The sequence below is a fragment of the Zeus faber genome (assembly GCF_960531495.2).
Source record: "Zeus faber genome assembly, chromosome: 14".
NCBI lineage: Eukaryota > Metazoa > Chordata > Actinopteri > Zeiformes > Zeidae > Zeus > Zeus faber.
This window is the reverse complement of record NC_137200.1, coordinates 12,675,708-12,691,552: the sequence shown is the minus strand read 5'-3', so window position 1 is coordinate 12,691,552 and position 15,845 is coordinate 12,675,708. Positions and strand designations below refer to the sequence as shown.

At 45.2% G+C, this 15,845-nt stretch overlaps 1 pseudogene across 1 annotated transcript in view; it reads left to right on the top strand.

The window, feature by feature from the left end:
• Nucleotides 1-13,003, top strand: part of LOC307239843 (actin-binding LIM protein 3-like) — a 30,745-nt pseudogene extending 17,742 nt beyond the window's left edge. Inside the window, exons 9-21 of the transcript in view lie at nucleotides 460-600; nucleotides 1,095-1,124; nucleotides 1,435-1,546; nucleotides 1,666-1,752; nucleotides 4,123-4,173; nucleotides 4,897-5,033; nucleotides 7,055-7,119; nucleotides 7,762-7,906; nucleotides 11,965-12,023; nucleotides 12,190-12,256; nucleotides 12,410-12,417; nucleotides 12,681-12,761; nucleotides 12,890-13,003. The product of the transcript in view is annotated as an actin-binding LIM protein 3-like (transcript). The remainder of the gene's footprint in view (nucleotides 1-459; nucleotides 601-1,094; nucleotides 1,125-1,434; nucleotides 1,547-1,665; nucleotides 1,753-4,122; nucleotides 4,174-4,896; nucleotides 5,034-7,054; nucleotides 7,120-7,761; nucleotides 7,907-11,964; nucleotides 12,024-12,189; nucleotides 12,257-12,409; nucleotides 12,418-12,680; nucleotides 12,762-12,889) is intronic.
• The last annotated feature ends 2,842 nt before the right edge of the window (nucleotides 13,004-15,845 follow it).

Below are 15,845 nucleotides of genomic sequence, written 5' to 3'. Positions count from 1 at the left end.
CTGGGGCGATGAGCTTGAATCCCCTCCATTGGATGGAAGAGTAGAGCCCAACAGGTGGAGGCAGGGGAGGTGGGGGGAGCAACTCAGCAAGCAAAGCAGGAAGCAAAGCAGGAAGGGCAAGGGGGACCGGCTGCTTAAATAGGCCGGCCCATAAGGGCGTGGAAGCGCGTGGAGCCGTCGAGTTGTCTGACAGAACCGGCTCCGCAAGCCACGCCCCATTCATGGAACATTTTTATCTTAAAAAAAAATAATAATCGAAGATAACGGCAGATGTAAGTAGATTGTGCGACATGTTTGAAGTGTTTTGATAGTTTTAGTGCATCCTGGGTGTGAGATGAACTGTTAATTAACTGTGTGTTTTGTTTTCAAGGCTTACCCTTTATCTTGTTGCCCCCGTCCTTCCTCTCTCTCTCTCTCTCTCTCTCTCTCTCCCTCTCTCCCTCTCTCCTCTATTCCCAGGCTAAGGCCGACAGTGAGGTGTTGAACTACAAGCGCATGGCTGCTGTTCCCAGTGTCAACGCTGTCTACGACATCCAGAGGCCTGACGTAATCCCCTACCAGGCCTACCACACACACACACACCTCCAAGACGACACACGGGTACACACACACAGACACACACACACACACACACACACACACACACACACACACAGAGTTTGTCTTGGTTTATCTGAAGAACATAAGTTTTGTCTAAATTATTTATCAGCCAGTCACACACAAAGGTTACCTTTTGAGAAGGATGAAATGGACCGTTATCCGGCTCTGGTTCGATTTTCTATTCGGTTGATTCGGACAATGCATTCCCTTCAAATTTTAACTCGTCAAATGTTTGCAAGGAAATAGTGAGAGACAAAGGTGTGGCGGGGTGAAATCGCGGTGGGGACTTTATGCTTTGCGACGTGAAAAAGAAAAAAAGAAGAAAAAGCGAGGAAAAAGCGTGGAGCTGCAGCAACAGGCAGCCACTGAGGAACGGTGCCAATAGCCAACAGCCTAAATCGCCCTCGAAAAAAAAAGAAAAACCCCCAAAAAAACATCGAAATAAGCATGTCTTATTTATCTTAATGTGATCTTTTTTTCCTTCTCTGTTCCAGTCAATGGGTTCACTCTCTCCATACTCTCAGGTAGGTGTACTCTCTGCGGCACCAATACTTACCAAAGATTTGAACTTCAAACCCTACGGGCAGGAGATAGATACACATTTCATGCATTTCATAAAATGGCTGATAGCTAGGATGTAAGGATAGAGAACAGCAAAGGCTACAGGCTACTGTATAATCCTACATATTATCAATGGAAGTTACGCGGTGTTGAGAGTCTCCCGCTCCTTCCTGTGGTGACAGATTCACAAGACCCGGTGTTGGTCCTCCCAACACTCCTCCCATCACGTAAAAGCTTCTCAGAAGTCTAATATTCATTTTATAATTCCCTCAGGATCTCTTGGACAGCGTGGAGTTGAGGACCAGACACTCTTCCAGCCCGACCTACACCGCCTCTCCTCCACGCAGTCGCTACGGAGGATCCCCGCTGCGCTACTGTCGGCCGGGTAACGCAGCAGAACACACACGGAACATCCACCTCCGCTTTGTCTGTCCGGGGGAGGCGGGGCCATGCCGGTTCTCACGCTCTGGTTTCTCTCATTGTCATTGGACGGGCGGACTTCAGGTAGTGATAGTGGCAGGAGTTCCCCCTGTCACAGTCAGTCTGCCACACCCACCGCCTACCAAGCCCCCAAGCATTTCCATGTACCAGGTAGGCTCTCATCCGCACCCCGACCTCTTCTTGACCCTTTGCCATTTGACCTGTGTGGTACTAACTCTGTTCACAAACAGCATGAGGCGCACTCTCACGCCGCTCCTTCTAATCCTACACTTGCGGCAGCGGCCAAAGAGATGATCGGGAAGTCAGCAGTTTTCAACTCACATTACATAATTACCGAGGACTAAATAGATGGCATTTGGCATGATTCACACTGAATGTGCCTCTGTCTTTTCATTCCCAAAGAAATGATTTTGATGGAATTCAATAATTTGCAAATACAATTTTGCATTTCTCCAGCCAAACAAATACTTTTTACAGAGAATTACGCTTTTGGAGCCCGCCGCTTTTGCATTTGCTTTGCCGAAAGAAATCATTTTTCGACAGAATGAAACAATTCTTGTGAGAGCTCCATTCACGGGTCGGAGCCGAGTCAAGAACCGAGTGTCAAAAAGAGAACCAAACCTTTGGTCACTTCTGTGGACCGTTGAGGAGGAACGCCCGCAAGCAACTGCCCTCTGGGAAATCTGCTAGAACAAGCATGGGAACAACTGCGAATGTGAGCGTGCAGGATGATGCTTCATGTCCGATGTCGAGACTACTGTAGACGCACAGCCTGAACCTTTTAAGTATCCTCGCTCTGCTGAGTATAGGGCTTCACTCCCAACTCGTATTTATTTATTTATTTATTTATTTTTAATTATTTTCATTATTATTATTATTACTATTATTACTATTTTTATTTTATTTTATTCCCAACTCTTACCTTGACGCCGATCTCTAACCCCATCATTTGTCTGACCCCGAGCCTCACATCTCTCGGTTTTGTCACCGACATTTTTTTGTGATTGCTGTTGTTTCATATTGTTATTGTTGTTCAGCTCCGTACCAAGTTGATTATTCGATTATTGACAATTTCAAAACGATCTCTAAACCGCTCTCAGCCGTTTTTTTGTTGGACACACAGGCCGCCTGGATTTCATAGGGGTTTTCATGGATTTCAGAAACATGGATTTCATGGGGGTTTTTTTCATGTCGTCCTATTCAGAATTCACCGTCTTGACAAAAGTGCTCTTTGCCTTATCTATCATATAACAACAACCTTAAAACAAACCCTGGATTACAATGTTGCAGCAATCCCCAACACACATACGCACACACACAAACACACACCTCCCTCTCTAAAGTGTCTTTTTATGTCTCTGTCAATATTTCTTTGTGCTAATGTTAATGATGATTTTTGTATTTTGTAGGACAAGCTGTTGCATTTTTAAGGCTTATCGGTTTGTTTATTTTCTCCCGCCCGCCCACCCCACACACACACACACACACACTCTCACACGCAAGCACGCACGCACGCACGCACACACACACACACAACATCAGTCCTTCCTTCTTGTTGCGTCTCCTCAGTGCCGCTGAGCTTCTCCATGTTATTCCTAATTCCTACCCTGGAATGGAACGGTTTTCTGGGTGCTTTTATCCAAAGTGCCTGCCAGCTCTGCAAGTGGAGTGCAGACATATTTAGCAATGGGTGCGGCCCTCTGGAATCAAACCCCTAACTCTACACGGCTGTTAGGACTGCTGCCCTGCTCTCTCCAGGGTTTTTTTTTTGTTGTTGTTTTTCTCTAATATTTGTTTTTTCATGTAGCTATTACAGGCTGCGGCGGGAAAGCAATTTTTGTTTCAAAGCTGAACTTTGCATTTGTAATACTCTTATATAAATCCAAAGGGGTTCCGATTCATAGATTCTGACTATTTTTCTGGATATAAATATTTTTACTGCAGATGTTTATTGTTGACATGTATTATCTGTTGCCAAGTGTATTATGTTGAGAGGGATTGTTTTGAAATTATTATGTAAGGGATAATGTGGCCCCCCTCAGGGTGATCGGGTCTAGTACCACTTTGAATGGGGTTATTTTGCGATGAGGAGACGCAACAAAAAGATATTGATTTGAAATGTCTTCATAACTAGTATGCCTAGTTTAAGAGCTTCCGATAAAAGAAATAGTTCACAACAACATAGCAAACCCTGTGCCAACGCAGCGAACGGCCCGGCGTGGCTTCTGACTGAGCACTGAGGCGCCATCGCTGCACCGGCTTCCTAAACGGGCCCTGTGAATGGAAAAGGAACCAGCCTCCCCGTGCGTCAGTCGGGCCGCCACGTCTCTCCGCTAATTCCGTTCCTATTCATTCCTTTCTCCTTCTCTTCCCTGCCACTCCCGTAATTCCCTCGCTTTGTCTCTCTGCACTCCCCTTCCCCGTCTCGTCGCATGCGTCCGTTCTCCTTCGCCTCCCCTCGACCTCCCTTTCCGCGTGCCTTCGCTGTCCTTTCACAACGCTCTGTGTTTCTGTCCCCAGCGGTGGAGGAGAGCAACATCTACAGGAAACCGCCCATCTTCAAGAGACAAGGTGCGTAAAGGAGCCATATGCCTCTGACATTGATTCCTTTTGTTTCTCCTCTTCTTCTTCTTCTTCTTCTTCTTCTTCTTCGTCTTCTTCTTCTTCTACGTCTTCGGGGCAGCGTCGCTTTGTACCTGCAGTTGGAAGCGCGTGGAATTCATTCTGTTATGAAACATGTGGCTGAATCAGCGCTGTTTGAGTCTCCAAGCAGCAGTTTAATAAAATTTCGCTGTTTAATATCATAACACAATTGGTTCGCTTTGGACTTAATTCACTCAATTCACTTCGGCTGAAATCCGTTGAGCCAAAGCACCCTGGACCTGAATGATTTGGAGTGGATACCAGGTGAGAGAGCATGAGACATGAGGGAGGGGTGAGGTCAGAGAGGGAGGGTGAGAGAGAGAGAGACAGAGAGAGAGAGAGAGAGAGAGAGAGAGAGAGAGAGAGAGAGAGAGGCTGATTTACTGACGTCGAGGCAAAGTGCCGTCCCAGACCAGTCGGTGGACGCGCACGTGCTTCCCGGCCGCTCAAGGTTCAAATCACACCTGCACAATAACACACAACAGCGACGCGACGACCGCAACACAACATGACAACATCGCGCAACGGTGTCCGCCGCTCCCTTGTCCTTCACGTGACTCTGATTGCATGTGTTTTTTCTTCTCCTCTTTCCCCGCCCCCCTGCAAACCACACCTCTATTTTTCCCTCGCTCCCTTTCTCCCTTCTCTCAGACGTCAACGCCTCTCCCACGGCGCCATCAAGAGTAAAAGCAATGCAAACCTGAATTCCAACAGCCTTTCCACGTCCAACTGTAACGACATCTACCGCCCGGACTCCAACTACTTCCCCTACACCGGATCTCCCAAAGGTACAGCGTTCACACCTTTAACTCACACCCCCTCGAAGGTAATTTATATACATATATATATATATACACACACTGTATATGGAGGGAGGGCTGTTCATCCACACGCTGCTTTGTCAAATTCACCTTCACTTTCCACTTCCTGCACGTGCCCGATCTTTGCATCCTTGCAAAGGCGGCAGACCTTGCCACCAACACCAGACACCAGGGATGCCACGGTACACAGTGTATTATCAAGCCGCTCGGTATGCCCCCCATGGTTCAATACGCACACATGAACCGCGGTATGCCCATATCACTGTAGAAGTCCACTGGACACGTCGGCGCAGCGTATGGGCGCGGCGCGCCATAAGTGCTCCTTCCTATTGAATCCACTATTGGAGTGGCCACGTCAGCCGCGCAGAATTTCTCTATTTTTGCACGTTTTGGGTTTTTTTTCTCTTTTCCGCAGAAACACAAGATAAAACTAAGTAGAAATGTTTTAGTAAAGAGTACAATCAATCAAGGGGCCCAGGTCAGAAAATAACCCCCTGCAATTGCCATGTCCCTCTTTATTATTCATACTATTATCTTCTCTCCAACGATGCTCTTGAACCGCTCTTTTGTAGGAATGAAGGGAACTGAGTCTCGCTGGGTCCTTCTTTTTTTTTTGGTCAAGTTTTACAGTTTTATGTTGTGTTGTTTGTTTAAGTTGCCGTCTCCTGCCACCGGCAGATGTTTTCCCCTCCATGTAAGGGATAGCCCATGCTCCCCCCTCGCTGGAAGGTGCCCTGGCTGAAAAGGAACGCACCCATTGTCATAACCCAGGTTCACAAAGCGAAGGCACACACACACACTAGTCTGACTGTGAGGTTTTATTTCACTATTATTTATGTGTGTGAAAAATACAATCCATATCTGTCACAAAATAAATAACAACAGTACTGGTTCTTTTTTTTTTTTTATTGTGAAACATTTTTAAAATGTTTTTAAAATATTATATATATATACACAGTAGTGTAATACTTGTGGCAGACGACTATAAAAACATTTTTTACACCTTTTACGTTTAAATTTTTTTATTTTTTCTTAAATATAAAGATACCGAAACCGTATCGTTACCGTGGCCCCAAAGCCGCGTATACATATGAACCGCTAGCCCAAATGGAAACATCATATAGAGGAGCACATGCAGAACGCAAAGTCAATGGCTGCCAGCTGAGAAAAGTAAACAAAAAAGAGAATCAAATGTGGGAATTTTTTTTTTGCAAAGTCATCGTATGGATTAACACGTCAGGTAAAGACACTTCATGGCTTTTGCTTTTTGTCGTGCATTTTGCAGCAATGTGCACCAAGTCATTATGTTGTGGCTTTTGCACAAAATAGTCTGTGCCCAAAGAGGTTTTTAAAAGACCAGTCATAAATGTTAAAAAAAATTATTTTGTGAAACCATACAATATGTTTAGAATGTGTGTTTGAGACCTGTTTAGAGAGATGTTAAAATGTCAATTATTGCACCTTTGATTCAAGACATCATCAGATGACCAAGACAAGAAAAACACTGCTGAAGTAGGAGGCATAAGATGCATTTTGGATACTTCCATTAGCAAATCAAACAAATGTGATGAGTATGTGCTTATGTAGACAGTACACATGCAGGAAGCAGAAATAGGGAAATGCGCGAAAGTCAGACAAATTTATGCGGACACACATTGAGTTGGTGTTTGGGCGAGAGAGTAAAGTCAGCCTGCACCTCTCCACTACCAGCCCCAGCTCTCTTCTGTAAACCCCTCCCACAACTCTCAACTCTATCCTGTACCTGATCTTCTCCTTTGTTCACGCTGTCTCTTTCTGTCACTTCCTCTCTCTCTCCTTCTTCTGCGTTCCTCCTCGTGGTTTGTTCTTCCTTCCTCTTGTCTCCTTGTGTTCTCATCAGTGTCTTTCTCTCCTTGTCCCCTTGTTTCTTTCTCCATTCCCTTCTCTGATATTCTTCATTCTCTCTCTCTCTCTCTCTCTCTCTCACCCTCTCACTTCCCTGTCCCCAGCCTCAAGGGTGAGGAGGTTCTCTTCTGGAGGGGAGGAAGATGGATGGAATCAGAATCTTAACAGGGTAATGAACGGAAGAATCACTTCACCGCCTTCTCCTCCTCCTCCTCCTCCTCCTCCTTTCCTCACATGCACTGTAGCCTTCTCTGAATCCTGTAGAGGGGACGTGCCAGCGCAAGTTTTATAAAAAAAGAGTGTGTGTGTGTGTGTGTGTGTGTGTGTGTGTGTGTGTGTGTGCGTGCGCCCGCGCGTGTTTGCTGTTTGTTAATATTTATTTGGTCAGCTAATTAAATTCTGCTTTACCAGCCTCACTCCCTGGATTTAATGCAGAGATCTTCATCCGCCCCTCATCCTCCTTTTAAACGTTTACTGCAGTGCACTTTTCATTTCTTGTTTTTTCTCTTCATCACCTCCATTATAAAGTGTCCATTCCCTCCTTCAGTCTTGACGCGTCTAACGCCGCATCCATCCATCTATCCGTAGCCCCGCCCGTCCGTCTCCTCCGTCCCGCCTCTACCCCCGACCAACAATCCACTCACACTCTTCAAATCTGTCACTCCATCCGTCTACATTTACCTCGTCTCCCTTCTTTTTATCCTCTCATCCGTCCGCCCGTCCTCCATCTGTCCCGTCTTATTTTACCCACGCCGTCGTTTCCTGGGACAACCCCTTAATTCTCCTTCCCTCTCCCCTTCTCCCCGTGCAGGGGATCGGTAGAATGATCCTGAAGGAGGAGATGAAAGCGCGCTCCGGTTGCTACGACAACGACCAGTGGGGCAGCGGCCGCAGTTCCCGCAGCAGCAGCAAGGAGGCGCTGCACAACGGGGACTACGGCGTCCTCAACCAGCCTCGTACGTTTCACGTCACTTTGCTTAGCGTGCCACTCCTGCCCGGATAGAGTTTATTTCTTTAAACCCAACTGATCTATAATTGCCGTTAAGTTGTCTCTGGCTCGCTGTTTCACCCGGTGGTGGGACCCCAAACACAATGCTACAAAAATACGATGTTGGGAGATCAAAAACTTCAAAAATCGGACAATACTGAGGGTGAAAGTCAATACAAGTTGTATGGAAGTACGCGTTTCGTGAAATAGTGAGCTTATATTAAAAGCCATATTTTATCACGCGCAAACAAACGTACAGAGGTTGAAAAGCATACTAATTATTTAAATAAACCCCAATCACTGCTGACAGCAGTCACTCGCTTTGTAGGTCCACTAAATTTAAAATACTAATAACTTTGTAATAACAACAGGTAAAGAAGGTCGATGGCTGCTAAGCTGTATTCCTGTGTTTATGTGTCTATTGCATTTTTGCATGTGTTTTTACATGTGGAGAGTGTGCGTCAGAGTGTGTATATGTACCCCTGTGTCATTTGTGTGGATGTATCTAAATGAGTCTTTATCGCTTTTTAGTGTATTTCCGTGTCTGCACACTCACTTACGCCCATGTATTGTTTTGTGTGTGTGTGTGTGTGTGTGTGTGTGTGTGTGTGTGTGTGTGTGTGTGTGTGTGTGTTTGGGTGGGTGCATGTGTATTTATTTCCCGCCTCTTTCCTCATATTCTCACCCTCTTATTGCCCCCCCCCGAGAGAGAGGGGGGGGGGGAGACAGAGAGAGAGAGAGAGAGAGAGAGAGAGTAAAGATGAGAACCGGGTTTATTTGGCGCAAGGAATGCAGAGAGAGACAGACGGAGGGTGGAATTAGCCAAAAAGACGGAGGACTATATGGAATGTGAGAGAGAGTGTGTGAGAAAGGGGGAGGAGAGGGCAGGGGAGGCGAAGGGGGGGGGGGGGGCGGCTGGAGCAATTTAGAGCTGGTCAAAGAAGACGTACGACCTGAAGGAAGCAAGTAAATCATAGTCAGGCGGGGGTGGGGAGGGGGGTGGTCAACATCAAGAGAGGTGGATGCTGCTCACCCTCAGCGTCGCTTCAAACAGAATGGGGGAATAATATGTTTTAATAAGCTTCCCAGTCAGCACCTCTAACTCACTGCTGTTTGGTTTCAAAACAGATTTGGAAATGAAATAAAATGACTCGCCTGGGAAAAAAAAAAAAAAAAAGAAAATCACTGAGAATCCGCTGCAAACCGGCTGCTTCCAGATACCAGCGCCGTCATGTTTTGGTACATGAATTATCGTTTGCCGTTCGGTAGCGTGTCTTCATGTTAATGTTGTCACTTCCTCAGTTGAGTCTGCGTCTTAAGTGACATCCCGTGACATCTGTCGTGGCTTTATTCCCTGTGACTGAAAGGCCACCTGCACCTGCTGCAGACACTTCCACGGCCACTTCACTTTTCACACGTTTCCACGTTTACTATCTGCAGAATGCCACTGAAATAGCAGCATCTAGTGCAGTCAGGACACATACAGTAAACTGTAGTTAAATGGTTCTTGCAATGCAGCCACACGCAGGCAATATGAATGTGTGATGGGAAATAGGGTGGAGCACCACTACATCTATCCATCTCTCAGTCTGTCTGTATGTTTAGATACTGTATCCATCTTTAGTGATTTTCCCTAGAAATGGAAAAGTAATTGTGAGAGGCTTCTGCGTGACTCCCGCCTTTCTCTGTTTGAGTTAAGATAAAATCCTCTCTGTGTGAGTTGATTATATTCATGAGTCATTCACTGAGGAAAGACCGTGCTTCTTTTCAGACCAAATGGATTACCTGAATTTGAAATTAGTATAATATTTACCTATTTTTATTAAATGCAATTTCCTTGCTTGTTTGCTTTGCTTTTGTCGTTAGTATTTGATTGTTTCTATTTTTGTGAAGCACTTTAAGTTGCTTGTTCTGAAAGGTGCTATAGAAATAAAAGTTATTATAAATATTAATATTATTATTATAACTATTATTATTATTATTATTATTATTATTATTATTATTATTATTATATTATTATTATTGTTGTTATTATTATTATTATTATTATTATTATTGTTTTTATATTATTATTATTATTATTATTATTATTATTTTATTATTATTATTATTTTATTATTATTATTATTATTATTTTCTCCTCTCACTTTCCACCTCTCACTCTCTCCGTAGCTTCCAGGTCACTCTACGGTGCTGACGATGGTAAGTTAATCGTGTGTGTTTATAAGGTCTGAGGTCATCAGAGGAGTTATCGTGATGAGAACAACTGTCCCCACTCTTATAATTTGGTAGTGCTAGTTGATGGTTGATTGCAATTGGACATTTTGAAATCATATGGTTAAAGGCAAGTACTTACTGAGTTTAGTACAACAGAAATGGTGTCTTAAAAGGTGCAGTGTGACTCGCAAAACTCGCGAAAAACTAAAGACCCTTTCGAGGGCCAGCCGGTTTGTCCGTAGTGGGCTACTGTGGAAACATGGCGGTGCAACATGGCGGCCTCGGTTGAAGCGTACCCGCTCCCGATGTAGATAGAAACGGCTCTTTCTAAGGTAACGAAAAACACGATTGTTATTTTCTTAGGATTATACACTAATTAAAACATACTAATGAATATTGTATTCAATTCTTGCCAAGTCCATTCGGTAGATTCTACACACTGCACCTGTAAGTGTTCACTTCGTCAATTACAATACGGCTGCCTTATTATAACTTTATTTGAATGATTTCCCTCCTTTCCTGAATGGGGGATTGGTAAAGGTTTACCTTATCTTATCTTATCTCAAAAGATTTTTCTTATCTTGTCTTTTGTCCCAAAATTGCACTTCTCTAAATGAGATTGCATCCCTTTGAAACATGCTGGTCTGCTGCCAGATCACATCCATAACAACTCAGAAAAATGGATTTCAATAAGCTCCTTCCCCCTCCGACTCTTTACTTCAATCCATACATCATTACGTTTCATTAGCCCTGTGGGAAATGTAGATAGATAGATAGATAGATAGATAGACAGACAGACAGACAGACAGACAGACAGACAGACAGACAGCCGGACGGATAGATGGATAGACAGTCAGACAGACAGACAAACAGACAGACAGCCGTTGGGCTGGAACAACCCATTCAAAACATACACACGCAAACACAGCACTGTAGGTTACAGTAGCTACACACGCGATCCAATATTCTGCTGCATCACGATACTTCATCTTGGCTTTGACATCACTGTCTAACTAAATTCTCCTCAGCACCAAAAAGGGTGTCAGAGGGGGAGAGAGAGAAGAAGAAAAGAGTGAGCAAAGCAGTGGAGCAAAGGTGGGGGGGGGGAAGTCTGACAAAAAGAATGGTAGCAACAAAGTTAGTGAGAGAGGAGAGAGAGATGCAGGGAAGCATGAACAGTGGTGGGGTATCAGTGAGCCTGAGCGATGAGTGAAAGAGGTGTGTGTCTCTACTGTCCTCTACTGGTCCATTTTAGACACTGCGCAACACAGCGGTTCGTGTCGAATCGGGACAGTGAGGCGCTGTCAATAATTATACTTAATAATTGAATAATAACTTCAGAAATTGGGTGTGGTGCTGCGCTGATTGCGGTGTTGTTTTATTGTGTTTTGCAACAAAGTATGGTTATGGAAGAAAAAACAAAATGGCTGTTTCATGTCTATGCTGCCCGTTTCAGAGCCAAAGTTCCCAATGGACCTGTAAAAAAAAAAAAAAAAAAAAAAGAAATAAGCTCTCCCAACCCTCACCACCAATCAGCTGCACGATGAGAACCTAATGAACCATGAAATTAGCAAGGTCCTTACACTTATCACACGCCTCCATATTGAAATAAATGGTATTGCGTTCTGAGACATAGCCAGGCTGCCATGAACATTTCCGTCCGGCGGCAGCGCCTTAATACGGTAGAATTACAGCGGGTAAACGTAACACTTGAATGCCGCTGTGTTTTGCTCGTCTTTCCTTGGCTTCGCTTATTGTTCGTAAATGTAAATGACATGATTTCTTTTTTATTAAATGTTTTTATCCTAGATTCATACGTCAACAAATCTGCCTCGTTGCCAGGCTACGGCCGTAACGGACCGAACAGAGTAGGTTATTGTTATTCTATGTGTATGCCTGTGTGCACACGTGCGTGTTTGTGTGACGCTATGTGTTTAACAATACATAATGCCGGTCTTGCGTATGTAATTCATGCATTGCGGGTATAGCCGTGCGTTCTAAAGCTCGTCAAACCGCTCATTCTTTTTCTTGCAGCCGGGCAGTGAGGGCGGAGACTGTTATCGGTACGACAGCAACAGCTCCATTAACTGGCAGCTCAAAGGTACGCCTCCCCAATTTCCTCTCTTCACCCGCGGGTTTGGCAGAGGCAAAAAAATACCTAGAGTTTGGACAGAAAATGAGTGATCCTCTTATGTATCCGCGACTCATCTCTGTGTTTTTTGGGGTTTTTTTCTCTTTCACCCTCTCCTTCCAGAATACAAGGTAAGGTGTTCTGCCGACACCGTCACCCAACCGTGACGGTGCCAACTTCCTGTCATGCCTGGATGAAAAGTGTTTGTAGTAGTATTGTGCCGAGAAGGCGTAACACCAGTCATTGCTCCGGCAGGTCTACCGTGAGACGGACACCATTACAATACACCATTACCATTACACACACAGATTGACTGATCGTTTGATGGACACAGACAGACACACAGACGGACAAATGAATGAGCTCAGTTATTCCGGCTGTCCATCTGTCCCAGATTTACCGGTATGAGTCCCTGATGGTGAGCGTAAGAGGACAGCAGCGTCTCCCCGGTGACGTGGACAGAGCCAGGCTGGAGGTGAGGTCCCGCACGCCTCGACTTCTCTAACAAATCTTCCGGGGAGTAAGAAAGCCCGGGAGAAAAAAAAAGCCGACGATTCCCCTCTGTGTGGTCTAGATCTTTGTCCCTTTTGCTCTCTCCCTCAGCGGCACCTCTCCCCCGAGGACTTCCACCGGGTGTTCGGAATGTCCATGTCCGCCTTCGACCGTTTGGCTCAGTGGAAGAAGAACGAGCTGAAGAAGCAGGTCCGGCTCTTTTGAGGCGGAGCCCTCCCGCGGCGGAGCCCACGGTCTGGCGCGGAGGAGGGAGGAGGAGGACACATCGCAACCCGGCTCATGTTCCAGCGCCCGACGTGATGGTTTTGGGGTTTTTTTTACCTCGCGAGGGCGGAGGAAGGTGGATAAACCAAGCAACGGTCAAGCCAACGCAAACGGGAGAACAAAGGACGACGGGACAAGCCTTCCCATGCGGCCTGCCGGACTGAAAGCGGCTCTGGGTGCAGATGCCGATGAAGCGTGGAAGAGCTCAAGAAGAGCGAATGAACAGATGGAGAGAGGCGGACTGATGCACAGGAGCGGTGTTTTTTTTTCCCCGACCGCTCGTGCTCCGTGAGAGCTCGCCAGGTGTGCTGTGAACGTTTTTTTTCTTCTGAATTCCGCCCCAAAAGTGATGAATGACGGAAGTGAGCTCTGGCGTCGCAAGATCAAATTTGCACGGCTGTACCTCAGTTCCGGTCGGAATAGCTCTGTTGTTCATCAGAGCAAGTTTCAAGGTTTCTTTTTTTTTCTTTTTTTTTTTTCCTGTAAAAATAGTCGTTTCATCTTTTCCGACTCTTGGATCGTTTCGTTCGCTTGGTTTTAAGAAACCATGAGCAAGTCGGAGTCGGAGGAGTCGTTTTGGCTCCGAGTTGTGAATGGAATTCTCTCGAGGATTGTTTAATTCTACTCTGCATTGCAAAAAAATACGATGCAGAGTGTAAATCGGTCCCATTTAATATGAATTATGTCAAAAGCCTTGACTTTTTTCCTCAGACTTCAGTTTGGTCCTCAGTAACTATTGTCAGTTTGTGCTGTGCAGTGGGAGTGTGTTTTGTTAAAAAAAAAAGCGTGGCCGTGGCAGAAAACAGCTCGGGACGCACAGGTGGAGGAGGAGGACAGAGATGTAGAAGCAGTCGGCTGCACCGCCCTGCATCACGAGCAGGTGGCAGTGTGTCAACAGTCATGATCCTCTTCCAGTTCACTGACAACAATTGAAACAAGGGCAGGGAATCTGAGGGGGCTGGCAGCAACTACTTGCTTTTCTTGGCAGGAGAACAAGGCGCACGGAAATGACCGCGCTAGGCGCTGTCGTGCGTCCTATGCAGTCACACAAACGGGATTGTGTATTTATGTCTCTCGTCGTACGTTATGCGAAAGGGAGGTTCTTTTGGAACAGAGGACATTGAAAACCAAAGCCCCAAGTGTTGTGTTAGTAATTGATTTGTTTTCTCCTGAAGCCATATTAGTAAGCTACAGTACGGGGTTCCTATCCGTGCCGGAAGCAGCGGACTGATTGATTCACTGTGTGTTACTAGATGGTTCATCGGACCAAACTGTGTTGATGGGAAAACAAATCTGAAGTGATATCAGTGTTATTGACTGGAGTGTGTGTGTGTGTGTGTGTGTGTGTGTGTGTGTGTGTGTGTGTGTGTGTGTGCGTGTGTGTGTGTGCGTGTGTGTGTGTGTGTGCGTGTGCGCGTGCGTGCGTGCGTGCGCGTGTGTCGGGGCACAGGCTTTGAAATTCCATTACGCCCAGTGCTACAGGAGTTACCTGTTTATTTTCCTTTATTGTATTGTGTGTGTTTGTGAAAGAAAGATTCATGTGAAAATACACATGAAAGGTCAAAAAAAAAAAAAAAAAAATCCAACGTGAGGTAGATGTTAAAAACTGGTTTCAGAGGTATAATGGTTTGTGTGAGGCATGGGGCAGAACTCGCCCTAGTTTTGTGTGTGTGTGTGTGTGCGTGTGTGTGTGTGTGTGCGTGTGTGTGTGTGTGTGTGCGCGCGTGTGCGTGTGTGCGTGTGTGTGTGTGTGTGTTTAAGAGTCAATGTTTGACTGGTGAAACTGGAAAACCGCAGATTAGGAATCTAAGGACGTCTGCATGCAGCAGATCAGCATGAAAAAGAGAGTTGAAGGAAGGAAATAATGGGAAAGAAAGAAAGTAAGAAATGTCTTCCATCACCCAATCATTGGCAGGATTGGGTGAAGGAAGAAAGAGGAACGTGCAAAAGAGTAAAGATAGATAAGGGGGAGATAGAACTGAAAAGTATTTCATGTAGAATGTATTTTTGGTCGGTAAAGTTTTTGTTTTTTTTTCCTCTGCAGTATCCAACGCAGCCTGGATTGACAGGAAGTGCTTATGAACAGCTGCTGCTACTTGAATAATAGTTTATTGCAAAGGGACTACTGTGGAATGTTCAGCGAGGATGTGTCTGAACGTTAGAGATGAATGTGGCAGATGGAAATCATTTTGTCATTTTGAGAGGAAATTATACTGTGTGTCTGTGTGTGTGTGTGTCTCTGTGTGTGTGTGTGTGTGTGTGTGTGTGTGTGTGCGCGTGTGTGTGTGTGCGCGTGCGCCCGTTAATGTTTGTGTGTGTTTACATGAATGAAATAGAATATAATTCCGCAGTCGACACAACACATCATTTATAATCCCCTGCCTGTTATCTCTTATTCTGCTGCTGAATAAATGGTTTGAAAGCTGTGAACTTACACCTGTTGTAACCAGTCATTCCTTTGTACTCATTTCGCATTGAGCAGTAATTTGGTCTTTTGTTTTTGGCAGCGTCAGTCGGTTTGGATGGAAAAGACGGCTGGACGGGGCTATAATGTGCGTTACTGATAGCCTCTTTTTGTTGGCCAGGCCAGAGGTGGGTGCCAGCATGGGACCCCTCTCCCAAAATATTGCGTTTCCTCATAGCTGCAACTTTTATAATTGGAGATTGCGATGGGAAATCTTTATTGTACAACAAATAAGCAATAAATAAACAAGCAACCAGCACATCTTGGACGTCCACTTCAACTGTGTTGTAGGCCAAAAAAAAACAAAACATAAGCAAT